General features: G+C 38.6%; 1 long non-coding RNA gene across 1 annotated transcript; it reads left to right on the top strand.

Annotated features, from left to right (window-relative positions):
* The first annotated feature begins 291 nt into the window (after nucleotides 1-291).
* LOC127181664 (uncharacterized) lies at nucleotides 292-1,137 on the top strand. The gene is made up of 3 exons (XR_007829795.1): nucleotides 292-377; nucleotides 825-889; nucleotides 981-1,137. It is a non-coding gene; the product is annotated as an uncharacterized LOC127181664 (long non-coding RNA).
* Nucleotides 1,138-17,000: the final 15,863 nt, after the last annotated feature.

The following is a 17,000-nucleotide window of genomic DNA, read 5'->3' on the forward strand; positions in this document are numbered from 1 at the left end:
ACTGCATCTACAACGCCGCAACAGCTTGGGACTGACTACACCGGATGTGTTGCATCGCTTGTAATGACTGGAAAATCCGTTTGTCCTTCATGTCAGACACCGCACCATTGCTTGACGTACATCTGTAAGTCAGAAATATACCGGGGCATTACTTTACTGTAAGCATCCACTGTATATTGTATATTTAATGTGTTCTATATTGTCTTCTTTTGTCGAGTCGCGCTGCGCTGCTCCACTCGTGTCCGAGGAAGACGCTGAAGCAGCGGGCAGCGTCGCGGCGTTTGCCCGGGGATGAACCCGCGAGAGCGGAAGAGTTCCGGAGAACAACCGCGCTGTGTGTCGATGCAATTTACGAGAGATTAAGACCAGCAAGTAAGGTAAAAAAAAAAAAAAAAATATATATATATATATATATATATATATATATATACGTTTGCCTGAGTGTTTGTCAGATTTTTGCACACCAGATTAACCTAGTAATATTTACTCGTCAACATGGCGGTTACAAACTTTACTATAGTAAACTACGCTGTCGTTTCAAACAGCGTTTGTCAGCTTATTAAATTAAGTTACTGAATTAAAATAATTTTCAACAAGCAACACTTATCCTATATTAACATTAGGTTAACTAATGTGAAATTTTGTTCAGGTGTTTGTATAATGTTGGCCAGTAGCCTATTGAAAAAAAAAAAAATCCTATGTTAGCTAGGTTAGACAAGTTATATGGCTAACTGTTAGCTGCCTTTCTAGTTTTAGAATTAGTTTGTTATAATTATTAATGGAATTTAAGATTTACTGCATTTTGTTGTGTTTGTGTTTTAAAGGCAACTGCAATGAAGCATCAAGAAAGACATGAGCACGCTAACCACTCTGAGACTGATAGTTCATGGTAAGAGAACAACTGTGGTTTTGAGATGATTGTGTATTCTGTGTGGGGTTTTCCTTTTAAAAGTGTGCCATTTCTTCTACTTGTTTTTCAGAGAAGGCATTTCTGTCACTGACAAAGTGGATGGTGAGCAAAGGTGGTGGCCACGTTTTGGAGCAGACCTGGGTTTTGCAGATGGCTGTGTATTCTTTGGTTGCATGTCTTTTTCTCCATTATGTTTCTGTTGCCTATATTCTTTGTGAGGATACAACATAATGCACTGCAAAACGTCCTAAGACAGGGGAAATGGTGAAGATGCAGTTTTTTCAACTTCATTGAGCAGTTTAAGACTGTATTTTTAAGTGTTATACATGCATTGTTTTAAATAAAGTATTTGATATTTTGTGATTATTGTGTCTGTTTTAGGGCGGCCATACACGGTGCGAATTAGGACAGTTGGAAGACCGTATGGCCACGCACACGTCACGAGTGACTGTTTACGGACGCAGTGGTACACGGCACGATTTTAAAACCTGCTGATTTCCGAGGCAATCACATTCACGAAGTTCCGCGCCAAAAACATGGACTCCGAGAAAGAGATCCTTTTCGGTAAAATTTAACAGTAAAATGTTAAATCATGCAGTGTGTCTCTGTATATTTAGGGTGATCAGATTGTTTGCCCATGAAATCTGAGAGAAAGGCTGTGTATAATATACTGTGTATGTACTGTTAAATTCAACTGCTCTCTGTCTATCTCATAACTGCATATAAAAAATATGAGCTGTGACTCTTTGATACACATGCAGGAACCGTCTGATCACCCTTGCGTGTGTACACTGGTTGCAAACTTGACAAAACTTCACCTCTACAGCAGTGCTAACAAGCATATGCATTAAAGACATTGGAACTGCAATGCTACAGCACTGTACAGTATTGTAATGTATGTTTTAACGTAGTATTATGCACGTCGAGGGGGCTAGTTGGACACCACTATAGCTAAATTTCCAGTTTGCTCAACAAATCGGCTCGTTCAACAGCACACACGTCACGCTTTCAATCCGACAGCTCCCGAAGTTTTCTGACATGTTTAAAAATGATTGTGAGGTCGGGAAGTGTTCGTAAGGCACTCTGCTCGTCTCGTAATTTCTCACACACCATACGAGCCCCGACCATACGAGAAGAGACGATTTCCTCCGATAACCAAAAAAATCGCATGCGAGCTCGTACAACCTCAAAAATCGCACCGTGTACGCCTGCCTTTAATTGAATGTCAGTAGTACCTATGTAGAGTAAAAATAAAATAAATTTAAATAAATTATATATAAATTTATAAAATCAACTGAAATCTATATTAAAATGAATGAATTACAGTAGTATACTGTTGAATTTGATCTTTTTAATAGTATTTGGCTGTAAAACAGCTACAGTTTGCAACTGTAAATTAAATACGGTTTGCTACTGTAAATTCTAATTACAGTAACAGTGTTGCCAGTAAGTTACTGTAAAAAACCTTTGAAATGTCTAACAGTGTAGGGCGAGTTCGAAAAAGCAGCTTTTTCCATAATAATTGCTTGACAGTAGTGGTTTTAGAGGCAAAGTTGTTGAAAAGATCAGAATGAAAAGCAGAATGAAAAGATCTAAAACATGATATGAATATTGTGTGTATGTGTAAAACATTGTGTGATATCCACAAGTTTCCTATGCCCCATGAGGCCTTGCGTCAAAAGTGTGAGCGTTTTCCGGTTCAAAGTAGACAAACGGGATGTGACACTCATACATTCAACAGCTGAAAGTAGTGATGGGCAAATAAAGCCTTGTGAAGCACTGACATTTTCCTCTCACCGTTTCGGGAAAAGATTCAAAGCTTAGAGTGTGTCGAAAACACCGCGATCTGGTGGTTAGTAAAAAATAAAGCAGCCAAAAGCCTGTAAAAGAAACTCCGTCAGACGAAACATTCACCACACATTCTACAGATCGACTCAGGTTACGTGCACAAATAAAAGTCTAACAGTGTGTGTGTTTGTTGAATTTCTGTCTCCGATAAATTCATTTACCCATAAAATCTGTGGCATTAAATGCTAGTACAAATATCTATATGATGTAAAGCATCGGTTCAAATGTCTCATAACAGTCATTCAAGATTAAGATTTAGCGATCCAGACTTGCTAACGATGTGGGAGGACAGCTTCAAACAGCACATGTTGTCCCTGAGCAACGTAACGACATCCCTCATAAAGGTTTGCAACTTTACAAAGAAAACAATGATCCGAAAAACACTTAGCCTCTCGCTAATTTGCACACAAAATACCACTGGTATACTACTACCGCCACCTCACCGGAAGTTGTACCCACATTCTTTTTTACAGTAGTGCCCCTTGGAAACTGGTGGATAAAAGACGTAAAACACGGTAGTTTTCTTTCACTGATTTCTTTAAAATTTCTCACAGACCTCTACTGCAATGAGTCAAATGGGCCCTATTGAGTTGTGTTCCGATCAGCCTCCATTAACCTCTTCGAACAGGTGCTCAAATTTGATTTGTGGATGGCGGCCATGTTTTTCAAGATTCACCAGCCCTCACAGATATTGATGGCACCTTGGACAATAACACTGCATGCCGAATTTCAAGTCGACTAATTGGTGCATATTTACAGCCATTTTCATGTTTTTTTTCCTGTTATAATGCCACCACAAGTGGTCAAACTCTCCAATTTTTGTAATATGGCCAAAGATTGAGCTCATTCAAAGTTTTCAAAGTTTGGTGAAAATTTCTCATTCCAATTAAGAGTTATAGCTGTTTCCAACCACTTTGAATGTTTTTGCGTCCTGTTTCAACCAACAATGGAACTTCAACTTGGTTATGACAACTTTTGCTAAAAAGACCCCAGAGAACTTTTCTGAACTGGTTTGGTTGCAGTTGGGTAAAAACATAGGATTAGTTTGCAAAAGTAGTTTTTGCGCAAAATTAAAAATGGCGGAAACATTTTCATAATGGAGATGGAATTGTATGACTTTCAATGATAACCACTGGGTTTGTTTCAAGCCAGTGATTCCAATGATATAGTACACTTAAGTCTACTATTAAAAAAAAAGGAGTTATTTTTTGCTTGTTTTATTTTCCAAAAAATGAACGTGGATGGGGACCAAGAACTGTAACATTCAATAAAAGACATAAAAACATAGAGCATCAAAAAAAGTGCCCATACAACCCTATTTTATATTCCAAGTCATCTGAATTCATATGCTTGCTTTGTGTGCCCTGAAAATGTTGCTTTACTTTCATCTTGGATATTCTGCTATAAATAAATCCTTTTGTGTTTGACAAAAGAAAGACAAACATACAGGTTCGAAATTACTTGAGGCTGAATAAACAATGACAGAATACTCCTTTTTGGATGAACAACCCCTTCGAGCATTATATGAGAGTTTACTAGCATGTAACAATATGCTGTGTCATTCTTCCAAATTGAACTGCTCAATATTTGTGTTCTCTGTGAGGCTGAATGTGTGTCGTTTGTGATCTGAGAGCAGATTTTGACAGCACACAGGTGTTAAAGTGAGGGCAGCCCTCATTATCCTCACTAATGTGTGTCTGATCTCGGCAGTGTTGCGTGGGAAGACGTAGCGGTACAGTGAGGTCTGATTTGAGACGGACAATCTGAAATGTCACAACAAAATGTACTGTACTGCCACACGGGCATTTATCCGGCCAACTGTAAAAGCATGTGACGCACACAAAGACAAAGACAGTTTCAAACATTTGCCCTTGGAGCAGTACAATTATGATTACATATGTGAGAATACCTGTACACACTCAGCACACTCTGTGCATGTCCACATTCACCCAACCTGAACACCAATATGCACTTTATTCTAATGCTTTGGATCAATGTCTCAGTATATGTGAAGATGATGTGACCAGTATGTTGTTTTGAACAGAATAAAAAAAAAAGGGTTGATAGGGCGTTGCTATGTAAGTGAGAGGGTGTTCTAGATCTTTGCTAGGTAATGTTAGGCTGTTCTGGCTGGTTGCTAGGGTATTGTGAGGCAGTTGGTGTTCTGGCTAGTTGGTAGGTAGCAGCTAGCATATTATAAAGCGTTGGTAGGTGTTTGCAAGAATAACGTGGGCAGTTGCTAGGGCATTTTTAGGTTGCGTTGTAGGTTATTGGTAGGATAATGCATTAATTTGAGAGTGTTGCAGTAATTGCTAGGGAGTTGATAGGTGTTTGCTAGGGTGTTCTGGTTGGTTGCTAAGTAGTTGCTAGAATATTTATATTGCTAAGATACTGCTAAGATACTGCCAGGCAGTTGTAGGGTGTTATGGCTGGTTGCTAGGTAGTTGCTAGGCATTATGATATTTTGTAGTGTGTTCTAGTTGGCTGCTATTGAATTGATTTTTAAGGGTGTTGGAGGTAGTTTCTAGGGAGTTGAAAGGTGGTTGCTAGGGTGTTTTGGGTGGTTGTTAGGGCATTTTAAGAGTGTTTTGGCTGATTGCTACAATAACGCTAGGCAGTTTTTAGGGTGTTCTGGTTGGTTGCTAATAGTTGCTAGAGTATGTATAGGGTGTTGCTAGGGAATTTTTAGAGTGTTGCTAGGGTGGTACGACTGGTTGCTAGGGCATTTTAGTCTGTTCTATGTGGTTGCTATGATATTGTAAGTATTTGATAGATGGTTGCTCAGGTATTCTGCAGGGTGGTTAGGACATATTTAAGGTGTTCTGGCTGTTTGTTGCATTTACAGGGCATTGTTAGGTGGTTGTTAGGGCATTTTTTGACTGTTCTGGGTGGGTGATTGTTAGGATATTGCATTTGTAATGTGTTTTGAATGGTTGCTAGGACATTTACAGAGCACTGTGTGGTTTGAATGTGGTTACTAGGGTATTCTGAGATGTTGCTAGGGAATTTTTATTGTGTTTTAAGTGGTTGCTTTTGCATTAATTTTTAAGGGTGTCGCAAGTAGTTGCTAGGAAGTTGATAGGTGGTTGCTAGGGTATATTTAGGTTGCTCTGGCTGATTGATAAGTAGTTGCTAGAGTACTCATAGGGCGTTAGGTGCTTTCTAGGGTGTTTGGGGAGGTAGTTGGGGCATTTTAGTGTGTTCTATGTGGTTGCTATAACATTGCCAGGGTATTTTGAAGGGTGTTGTAAGTATTTGATAGGTAGTTGCTCAGGTGTTCTGCATGGCTGTTAGGGCATTTTTAGCGTGTTCTGGACATATTATTATAGAATATTAAAGAGCATAGTTAGGTGGTTGCAATACTGTTGTGGGCAGTTGCTTGGGTATTTTTAGGGTGTTGTAAGTTATTGGTAAGATATTGCTAGGCAGTTATTAGGGTGTTATGGCTGGTTGCTAGATCATTGATTTGAGATGATTGCTAGGGCATTGACAGGACATTGCTATGTGGTTTCTAGAGTGTTCTGGGCAGTTGCCATGGCATTTTTAGTGTGTTCTAGGTGATTGTTAGAATATTGCTAGGTAGTTGTTGAGGTGTTCTGGCTGGTTGTTAGGACATTTACAGGGCATTGCTATATGGTTACTAGAGTGTTCTGGGAAGTTGTGTGTTGTAGGTGGTTGCAATTGTATTGATTTTTAAGGGTGTTGCAGGTAGTTGCTAGGGAGTTGCTAGGTGGTTGCTAGGGTGTTCAGGGTGGTTGTTAAGACATTTTTAGTGTGTTCTATGTGGTTGCTATACCATTGCTAGGGTATTTTGAAGGGTGTTGTAAGTATTTTTTGGTGGTTGCTCAGGTGTTCTGCATGGCTGTTAGGGCATTTTTAAGTTGTTCTGGATGGTTGCTAGGATATTGCTAGGCAGTTGGTGTTTTAGCTAGTTGCTAGGCAGTAGCTAGCATATAATAGGGTGCAATTAGGTGGTCGGAAGAATGTTGTGGGCAGTTGCAAGGGTATTTTTAGAGTGCTGTAAGTTATTGATAAGATATTGTTAGGGTGTTATGGCTGGTTGCTAGATTGTTGATTTGAGATGATTGCTAGTGCATTTACAGGCATTGCTATGTGGTTGCTAAAGTGTATTTTGTATAGTGTTTTAGGTCAGTGCTTCTCAACTCCAGTCCTCAGGCCCACTGCTCTGCACATTTCATATGTGTCCCTCATTTAACGCACCTGATTCAGATCATCAGCTCGTTAGGTGAAAGATCCATGAACTGAACTAAGTGTGTCAGATTCAGAAACATACAAAATGTGCAGAGCAGTGGGCCCCGAGCACTGGAGTTGAGAACCACTGTTCTAGGTGATTGTTAAGATATTGCTAGGCAGCTGTTAAGGTGTTCTGGCTGGTTGCTAGGACTTTTACAGGGCAATAGGGTGTTCTGGGAAGTTGTGTGTTCTAGGTGGTTGCTGTTGTATTGGTTTTTAAGGGTGTTGCAAGTAGTTGCTAGGGTGTTCAGGGTGGCTGTTAGGGCATTTTTTTAGGGTGTTCTGGATGGTTGCTTAAATATTGCTAGGCAGTTGGTGTTCTGGCTAGTTGCTAGGTAGTAGTCAGCATATTATAGGGCATTGTTAGTTAGTTGCTAGGGCATATTAGAGTGCTGTAAGATATTGGTAGGATATTGCCCAGCAGTTGTTAGGCTGTGATGGCTGGTTGCTAGGTTGTTGATATGAGATGATTGCTAGGGCATTTACAGGACATTGCTATGTGGTTGCTATGTGTTCTGGGCAGTTGCTAGGGTATTTTTAGTGTGTTCTAGGTGATTGTTAGGATATTGTTAGGTTGCTGAGGTGTTCTGGCTAGTTGCTAGGATATTTACAGGGCATTGCTTTGTGGTTACTAGGACATTTGTAGTGTGTCCTAGCAAAGACTATAGCATACCCAAAAAGTGTCACTCGTATAGTTTTTGGCCGCAAAGCCCCGCCTTTGGAAAAAAATGAGGCAATCGCTAATCTGTAAAGTCAGTGTGTCACTGTAGCTGCCGTTAGAAGTCCCGGATGCCATAGCAACAGTTAGCATTCTGAGATGTGTGTTCAGGACTGCGCTGTGCACTGGCTGGTCTAGCTTGAAAAATAAGCTTTTTTTAAATGCTATTTGAGCAAATGAAACAACATTTATGGTACAGTTGTCAGATTTCATTGATGCCAAATATGAAGTTTAATCGTAAGCTTGGTCAACAGTTTTGGAGAATCTGATGTTTCCTCATTCAAAGAGACTGCATGCCCAAGAGGCGTTTCAAGATGGTCGCCAAGTGAAATGACTGGTTCTAGGTGTTTTCTATTGCATTGATTTTTAAGGGTGTTGCTGGTAGTTGCTAGGGAGTTGATGGGTAGTTGTTAGGGCATTTTTAGAGTTTTCTGGCTGATTGCTACAATAACGTTAGGCAGTTTTTAGGTTGTTCTGGTTGGTTGATAAGTAGTTGCTAAAGCGTCTATAGGCCGATGCTAGGTGGTTGCTAGAGAATTTATAGTGTTCTGTGTGATTGCTAGAATATTATTAGACAACTGTTAAGGGTGTTAGGTCTGGTTGCTAGGGCATTTTTAGTGTGTTCTATGTGACCATTGCTAGGGTTTTTAAAGGGTGCTGGAAGTATTCAGTAGGTGGTTACTCTGGGTGTTCTGCATGGCTGTTAGGGCATTTTTAGGGTGTTCTGGCTGGTTACTAGGGCATTTATAGGGCATTGTTAGATGGTTTCTAGGGCAGTTTTAGACTGTTCTGGGTAAGTGATATTGCTAGGACATTAAGCTAGGATTTTGCTAGGCAGTTTTGAGAGGGCATTGCTAGGTAGTTGCTATGGGTGTTCTGGGCAGTTGCTAGGGTGTTTTTAGAATATGCTAGGTTATGGTCGTGTTGGTGGTTGCTTAGGTGTTCAAAGTGTTGGTTGGCCTTAGTCACCTCCAAGTCTCTAGATACCGCTTGAGACTGTCAATCATGTCCAAGACATTTTTTTGCATGAGAATAGCTGAAGTGATGCTCACCTTCAACATCAAAGAAACAGAAAGTTCATAGTCACTAATCGTTCAGTCACACTATTAACAGCATCCTTCCCGTTTGACGTATTCAGATGTAGCTGTGAGTGTGTACTGTATGTTCTCATAGAGAACATCAAGGCGCTGTCCTTTCAGAACCATTGATTCCCTCCCCGCCTCTGCTTGTTCTCTCTCACCACAGAGCGGCGGTCCCCTGCCAACTGCTAAGAGCTGGTACGGCCCCTTCTCCCGCTCTTTCTCAATGCATTTTGCCCTTATAAGGAGAGAGTGAGAACAGCGAGAGGGACGAGCAAGAGTGTAGCTGGATCATACTATCTGCTCACATTTTAGGGGGGGTGATCAGAGGAGCTTTGTAAGCGTAAGGGGAGGCGGAGGGGCAAGTGATGGAGATGGCGTGAATAACGCCACCTCTTTCAGTGGCCCTGAATAAAAGGACGAAAATAGGTTTAGTAGCAGGGAGGGAGAGAGAGGGATGTGATTAATATGCCTATGGATTTCTCTGTGGGATGACAGCATGTTACAGCATGTTTGTGAGGGTTATTTTCAGACGAATGTGGCGTCAGTCCTGTGCTGAGTATCATTCATTGAGTGGGATCATTTGAAGACTTTTCTTTGTGTCGCTCACCACCCCCACAAACGCACAAACCAAATGCCATCTCAGGCGTCAGAGATGAAATACATCACATGGGGACAGGTGCAGACTCAAAGGTATCACAAAAGCCCTTGCCATGGATAAAACCAGAAGAATCCAAGGTCACAAAACCCTGCATTAATCAAACCCTGCCATCTCTGTTCTCATCTGTTGATAATGCTGGTACAATGCTAGCAATGATTTCACATGCATGAAAAGCCTTAAAGTGTGCACTAGCATCTTGCATGACCTTTTTTTGTGGGTGACTGGACATCAATGGGCTAGTTTCTTTTGGTCTGCAGCCGTAGGCAACTGTATGGGATGACACAACTGACCCAAAAAATAATGGATGCAGTATGAATTATGGACGGCTCAGCTTCAAACTGAATGGAAATGTTGCTCAAATATAAATATTTCAGCTAATAGAGGTTGGGCTTTTCTGCTGGACTTGCTCCTCAATCTAACCAAAAAGCCATCCTCCCTCGATGAATAGACAAATGTGAGCAACCAGAATGGTGAATGGTGTGCTACTAGACCTACCTTCAACCTCAACTTCAACTACCTTAACCAGAAATATTATAAAGGTTGACAAGTAAGGATTTCCTGGTAAACATCTTGACTATTACTGACCCTCATGTCGTTTAAAACCTGTAAGACCTTTGTTCATCTTTGGAACACAAATTAAGATATTTTTGATGAAATCCAAGAACCTTCTGATCCTGCATAGACAGCAATGCAACTGACACGTTCAAGGCCCAGAAAGGTAGAAAGGACATTGTTAAAATAGTCTACCCAGGCTCGCTGGAAATACATGCCTCTATATACATTTCAGCAAAACTTAAAAAATACCTATAGGTACGAATCACTGCAGTTTCCAGTTGAAATGAAAACTAGAGGCAGTAAAACTCCAACAACTTTTATTCCTTTTCACACAAAGTATGATTTACAGGTACAGAGTTTTGATTAATAAAGCCTAATTATCACACAATTACTTGCTGAATACTATGTTATGACTTCAAAACAATTTTAACATTCTGCGTGATCTGAAAACTGATACTTTTGAATGTTGTCGTCACATATACAGCTTCATATGCATGAGTTTTTTAATTCAGTAGGTTCACTTAAGCGATAAAGAGCTCCACTACAAAGCCTGGTATGAAACTACGGTTCGACAAAACAGCTCAAATAAGGAAGTTAAAATAGCACGGCTGCATCAACAAATGCATTTTATATCACTAGGTGTGTTTCCATTACAGATTTGTACAAAACTTTGACGATATTTTATAAATGTCGATAAAAAAAGTATTGCGAAATGATGGCGTTTCCATTTACCGATGTTATGTGACTTTTTCCTCTCACGATAAGTAATGGCAGCAGATTTGGTGGGATTTTCATGGATTTTGGCTCTATTTATTTGAAGGAGGCATATGGATGTATCTTTACAGAAGCAACACTGACTAGAGTGGCCGCGATCAGCTCCGGTGGCCGTGTCAGAGCCGTAACATAGACACAGTGTAAGTGGTCTAAGCATTAATGGCAGGGAAAGCCCCTTATATTTGAGAGTGGCCATGTATGAAGTGTTTCTTGAAAGTTATAGTACATTGAAGAATGATCATGACTTTTTACATATGCCATGTGACCTGTAAATGCGCAAAAAAAATGTTTCCATTGCAGTTCTACAAAATATAAATTTTTCGAATTGCCTAAAAACCACCTCATGCGAGTGTAAAAACTTTTTTGCGATATATATGAGTTTTTGCACAATTGACGTGTTTCCATTAAGACTTTTTTCAATTCGCAATTTCGATTTGCGCAATTTGAAGGGTAGTGCAAACGTAGCAGCTATCAGGGAGGTTTAGGGTTGGGTTTGGTGTAGGGGATATTTCCAACACGATAGAGTATTAAACTTTAGCGACACTCTCTGGATATTTGAATTCTGTACAGCCGCAATACGTTCCTCAAGCAATGTAATAAAAATGCAGCAATGTGTGCCTGTAGCATCGTAATAAAAACGTGCCACATTCACAAACTGAACGTGTGTTGTAGTGCCACTGGACATTTCACTTTGAAACTGCTACAAAACGTGCAGTAAGGTACGTAATTATATTGTTGCAGAAATGTATATAGAGACACGTATTTTCATGAGCCTGGGTTGAAAATAGTCCATGTGACATCAGTGGTTCAACCATAACTTTATGAAGTTACGAGAACACTTTTTGTGCACAACGGCAGCTCCAGTGTCAGCAGCACCACACGCATGCATTGTGGTACTGTCGTGAACGTGTGTCGATGACTGACACCAAAGAGAAGAAATTGTTGAATAAATTCATTATTTTTGTTTTCTTTGTGCACTAAAAGTATTCTCGGAGCTTCAAAACATTACGGTTAAACCACTGATGTCACATGGACTACTTTATCGATGTCCTTACTACCTTTCTGTGCCTTGAACGTGTCAGTTATGGGTTTGGAACAAGAGCATGAGTAATTAATAACAGAATTTTAATTTTTGAGTGAATCCGTTTAATTAACTGATTCAGGTGTGTTTAATCAAGGTTGGAGTTGAAGTTTGGAGAGCTACCATCCTGCAGAGTTCAGCTTTAACTCCAATCAAACACACCTGAACCAGCTAATCAAGGTGTTCAGAATTACTTAATAAAGACAGGCACATGTGTTGAAGCAGAGATGGAATAGAAGTCTGCGGTACAGTAGCTCCCCAGGAGCAGGGATGGAGATCCCTTACTTGAAAGGGATATTTTTTCCAAAAAGATAATTCTGTTTTCATCTTGTCAGCTTCATGCTGTTCCAAATTCCCTTTTGTTAATCTTCAAAACAGAAAAGGAGAGATTTCTGTCCTTCCACTGAAAGTCCATTCCACCAAATTGATGGTTTGGAACAACAGTGTAAGTTTTGAATTTGAATGAATTTTTGGGTGAACTAATCCTTTAAGAACTGTTATTCCATAAAATATGGCACTCCAAGGCATTCAAATTAAGATTAAAAATGTAAAAAGCCTTAATTAAGTCATGGCTCACAGAGATACAAAACACCACAACAGTCTAAAAAGTCATAGAACTTGTTATTGTTTTAGGATTTAATAGCATGAAGGGAATCAGTATTACAGTACTATCAAGAAATGCCAGTGTTGTGCTGCTTAGCACTACTGTCCACCTACAAGTGATAAATGTACAGTTCTACCCACTACAAACTCACTGAACTTCTAGTCTAGCCGCTATTAAATACTTCAGAACTTCAAAATAAGTTTACTTGAATTAAGTAGAGGCCTACGCAGAACATTTCAGCAATTATTTGTCATTGCTTCTTGCCTCAACTGGACCATTAGTTAAAGGATAATAATGGCATCAGTTTTGGCCTGACGGTGGCTCTGTGTAGCATTCGGTGTTGGAGTGGTGAACGCCAGAGCGCTATGATTTCATGCAAAGGTCAATCTTGACTAAATGCTAATTAGCATGAGTCATCACATCCATTCATAGACCTGAACACATTATGCTACGTATGTAAACGCGGCAGGTCGCACTTCCACATTCATTACCGTCAACAGCCTCAAATTACAAGCACGGATTTATTCTCGAACTGTCAGGCATAAGAAAAGGACTCCAAACTAATTTGTCTCAGCCAAATGATAATCTTGTAACACAGACGTCGATGCAGACATGCACGCTCTCCCACACGTACACACCGAATACATCTCAATGCATGTGCTTGGAGTTCAATACAGCTGTTCGCTCGGATTCAACATATCTGGAAGTGAGTGTTTACCAAACCAACACTAACAAGCAGGCTGGCAAACAGCCGTCTTCACTAGGGCAGTTTTACCCTCCATGGGAAGATTTAGGTCACTGGGCTAATATTTGCATAATAAACAGAAGAGGATGACAGTGAATGAGAGGGTGTTGAAGGGGGAAAGAAAACAGCTGATGCTTCAGATATGAAGAGATGATGCAATAGCAAATAGTTTGAATGTAACGAGTTGTCGACCCCAGAAATAAGGTATCATTCTGAAAGCCTTTGAAGCATTTCTTTCATAAACATGTTTATTTGACATTTTCAGGGTGATTCTCACAAACGGAATGGAGTTATTTGTGCTATAATAGACTCTAGTCAGAGTAGCTATTTTAAATCGATAGTTTAAAACACTCCTAGGTTCCTATTACTTCCGCGGACGGAATCGCAGAATCCAGTCATAAAAACAGAATTTACTAAGTAACACAGAATGTCACAGAATTTGTCAAAGTTTGGATGAATTAATCAAAAGTAGGTCAAAGCACTTAAATCAAACTGCAAGGTGGACTACTATCTGTAAATATTAAGCCGCAAAAATAATTTGATTCATTTAAATGTGAATCCTGCATGGTCTGCGTTTGTCTGTGCTGAAGCGTGCGGTGACTTTAACGTCTATCGTGTCACTAAATGAGGACATAAATGCATGAACAACATCCCCAGAACTGCTCTGAGAGTCACTTCATGAGCACTTGATTGTTCCATTTGACTAAAACTAGCGTTTATTTACACACAGAACTGTAAAGGTATTCACAGAAACCCGTCAAAATAAAAGTCTGGTTTAACTTGAAGACATTGTGCCAGAAATATATTATTATTGTTCAGTATAATTTACATAGTCTACTACTACTACTAAAATGAAACAAACATTGTTTTTTAGGGTATAATCACACATTTCTTTCAAGCTTTAATTTGAACAGTAAATCAGCAAGTTTGCTTAATTTTCAATAATTAAAAGATACACTGACCAAAATTATAAACACCAACACTTTTGTTTTTGCCTCCATTTTTCATGAGCTGAGCTCGAACTTTTTCTTTGTACACGAAAGCCACAGGCCACAGGCCACAATCAACAACCTGATCAACTCTATGCGAAGGAGATGTGTTGCACTGCGTAAGGCAAATGGTGGTCACACCAGATACTGACTGGTTTTCGGACCCCCCCATTATAGTAAAACTGCACATTTTAGAGTGGCCTTTTATTGTGGCCTGCCTAAGGCACACCTGTGCAATAATCATACTGTCCAATCAGCATCTTGATATGCCACACCTGTGAGGTGGATGGATTATCTCGGCAAAGGAGAAGTGCTCACTAACACAGATTTAGACAGATTTATAAACAATATTTGAGAGAAACAGGCCTTTTGTGTGCATAGAAAAAGTCTCAGATCTTTGAGTTCAGCTCATAAAAAATGAGGGCAAAAACAAAAGTGTTGCTTTTATAATTTTGGTCAGTGTAAATAAAATTAACATTTCATGCCTTCATTTGATAACCAGAAAATGTTAAAAACACAACACAGAATTTCATAAGGCTATTTTAAGAATAAATCTGAATAAATTAAGTATACATTCAAATAATTAGACATGCTAAAACAGAATTTGATAACAATAAAACATATGGTGAGAAAAAAATAAAACATTTCATAGGACCCTAAACATGCGATTTTTGTTAAACTTTTAATAAATTGATATGAAATTGTTTTGTCAAAAAAATTTTGTAATTTAAATAAATTAGACATGTTTTTTGATTAATACAATTTAATTTAACTATTAAAAATGAGTTGAGAAAAAAATGGAAAACGGAATTCAGAAAAGTTCAAATGAAAAAATACGGAATTTGGAAAAAAATAAAATGGATTTCATAGGGCCCTACAGTCCACTAAATGTTGTAATGTTATGTATGTGCGATGTTCACCATTCAAAAGATTGGGGACAGTACATTTTTCAAGAAAAAGAAAGAAATTAATACTTTTATTCAGCAAGGATGCATTAAATGGATCAAAAGTGATAGTAAATATATTTATAATGTTACAAAGATCTCTATTTCAAATAAATGCTGTTCTTTTAAACTTGGTTTCCACATAAATCTTAAGCAGCACAACTGTTTTTAACACTGATAATGATAATAAATGTTTCTTGAGCAGCAAATCAGCATACTAGAGTGATTTTCGAAGGATCGTGTGACACTAAAGACTGGAATAATGATGCAGAAAATTCAGCTTTACATCACAGCAATAAAATACATTTTAAAATATATTAAAATGCAAAACAGTTATTTTAAATTGTAACAATATTTCACATTTTTACAGTTTTTATTGTATTTTTGATATAAATGCAGCCTGGGTGAGCAAAAAAAAAATGTTAAAGACACATTATATAATATGTAAATATTTTTATTGTCTTGTCATGCCTTGTTTTTTTTTTCTTCTCATTTCCTGTCATTCGGAGTCAATATCATCTCACCTCCAAAGTTAGAACATGTCATAAGAAAACATAAAAGAATGGAAACAAAGATATGAGAGCACGGTCGCTCTGTTCAGGAAATTGTCAGGTGCAATCTCTCCACTCGTTTTTTTAATGTCACAATAACATTTCCCCACACTCCACCTCAGCACATCTTGTCACCTGGCAATAAACAGGTCTGTTTATGACATCAGCAGGAACAGACTCTGCTGATTTGGCGCCACTGTGGCTGTCAGTCATACCGCTTCATACTTCTATTAGCAGCGCTTGCTAAGACAACCAATCAGTATTATTACAACTCATACTGAGTCTTAAACAAAGTATTAAACTTAACTCATCCTAACTAAGTATGTAACAGACATGAATCATGCCTCAAATCATGCATTTTTGTTGAAGAGAGGTGTTTTATTAAATTTATAATGTAATAGGATTTGATTTTTTTTTTTTTTTTTTTTTTTTGCCTGGTTGGTGGTAAAACATGCAAAAAATTCCATGGATATACATTAGAGAAAGGACCCAAGTCCTTTCTAGAGATCGGAATAATCACCTAATCAAAACTACACATTTAAAGTACTAGTAAATTTTCAGTATTAAGCATTATTATCTTTAAATTTGCTGTGAATGGTTTTAGATTTTCAGCCCACAACCAACAATTCAAATCTAATTGAAAGATTCATTAGACTGTGACAAGAGTAATGTACACTACAACAGAAAGAATATGTGAGCAAGTCTGAAAGTGAAACCTCACAACATCCTCATTTAGGGGGAGAGCAGGCTGACAGGAAGGCTTATATCTATAATTAGATATACATTTGTCTGAGTCTTTTTTTAATGCACTACCATTACACTGGTGGAGAGTCACGCTTGGGGTAAGCATATCTAAAAACATTCACACTGACACACGCACACTTCTACCTCCACCTCTTCTCAATTTCGACAAAACATTTTGTTGTACTTTTCCACAAAGCATGATTCACCCACTGACGTCTCAAGACACAATGCCATCTCCCTGAACATTTTGATGAAATTAAAGTGAGTAACTCTGTTAAACTGGATGTTTTTCATCAGAAAAAGCAAACCACATTCTGAGTTTGGGGGCTTTTAGTCTGTTGTGCAGAGAGTCCCAAACTTCTTTTTGGTCAGCTGAACCCCTTTGACATAAATATTTAATTGAACTACCCCCTGAGTTTTTAAATTGTATTTCAATAATTTATCAACACATTTGTACTGGTTACATGACATACTGATTGCAGGTTAAAAAATAATCATAATAAAATAAAAAAATAAAAATAAGTCTTTCTTTTAGTAAGCACT

This window comes from Labeo rohita, chromosome 19 (genome assembly GCF_022985175.1).
Source record: "Labeo rohita strain BAU-BD-2019 chromosome 19, IGBB_LRoh.1.0, whole genome shotgun sequence".
NCBI classification, from domain to species: Eukaryota; Metazoa; Chordata; class Actinopteri; order Cypriniformes; family Cyprinidae; genus Labeo; species Labeo rohita.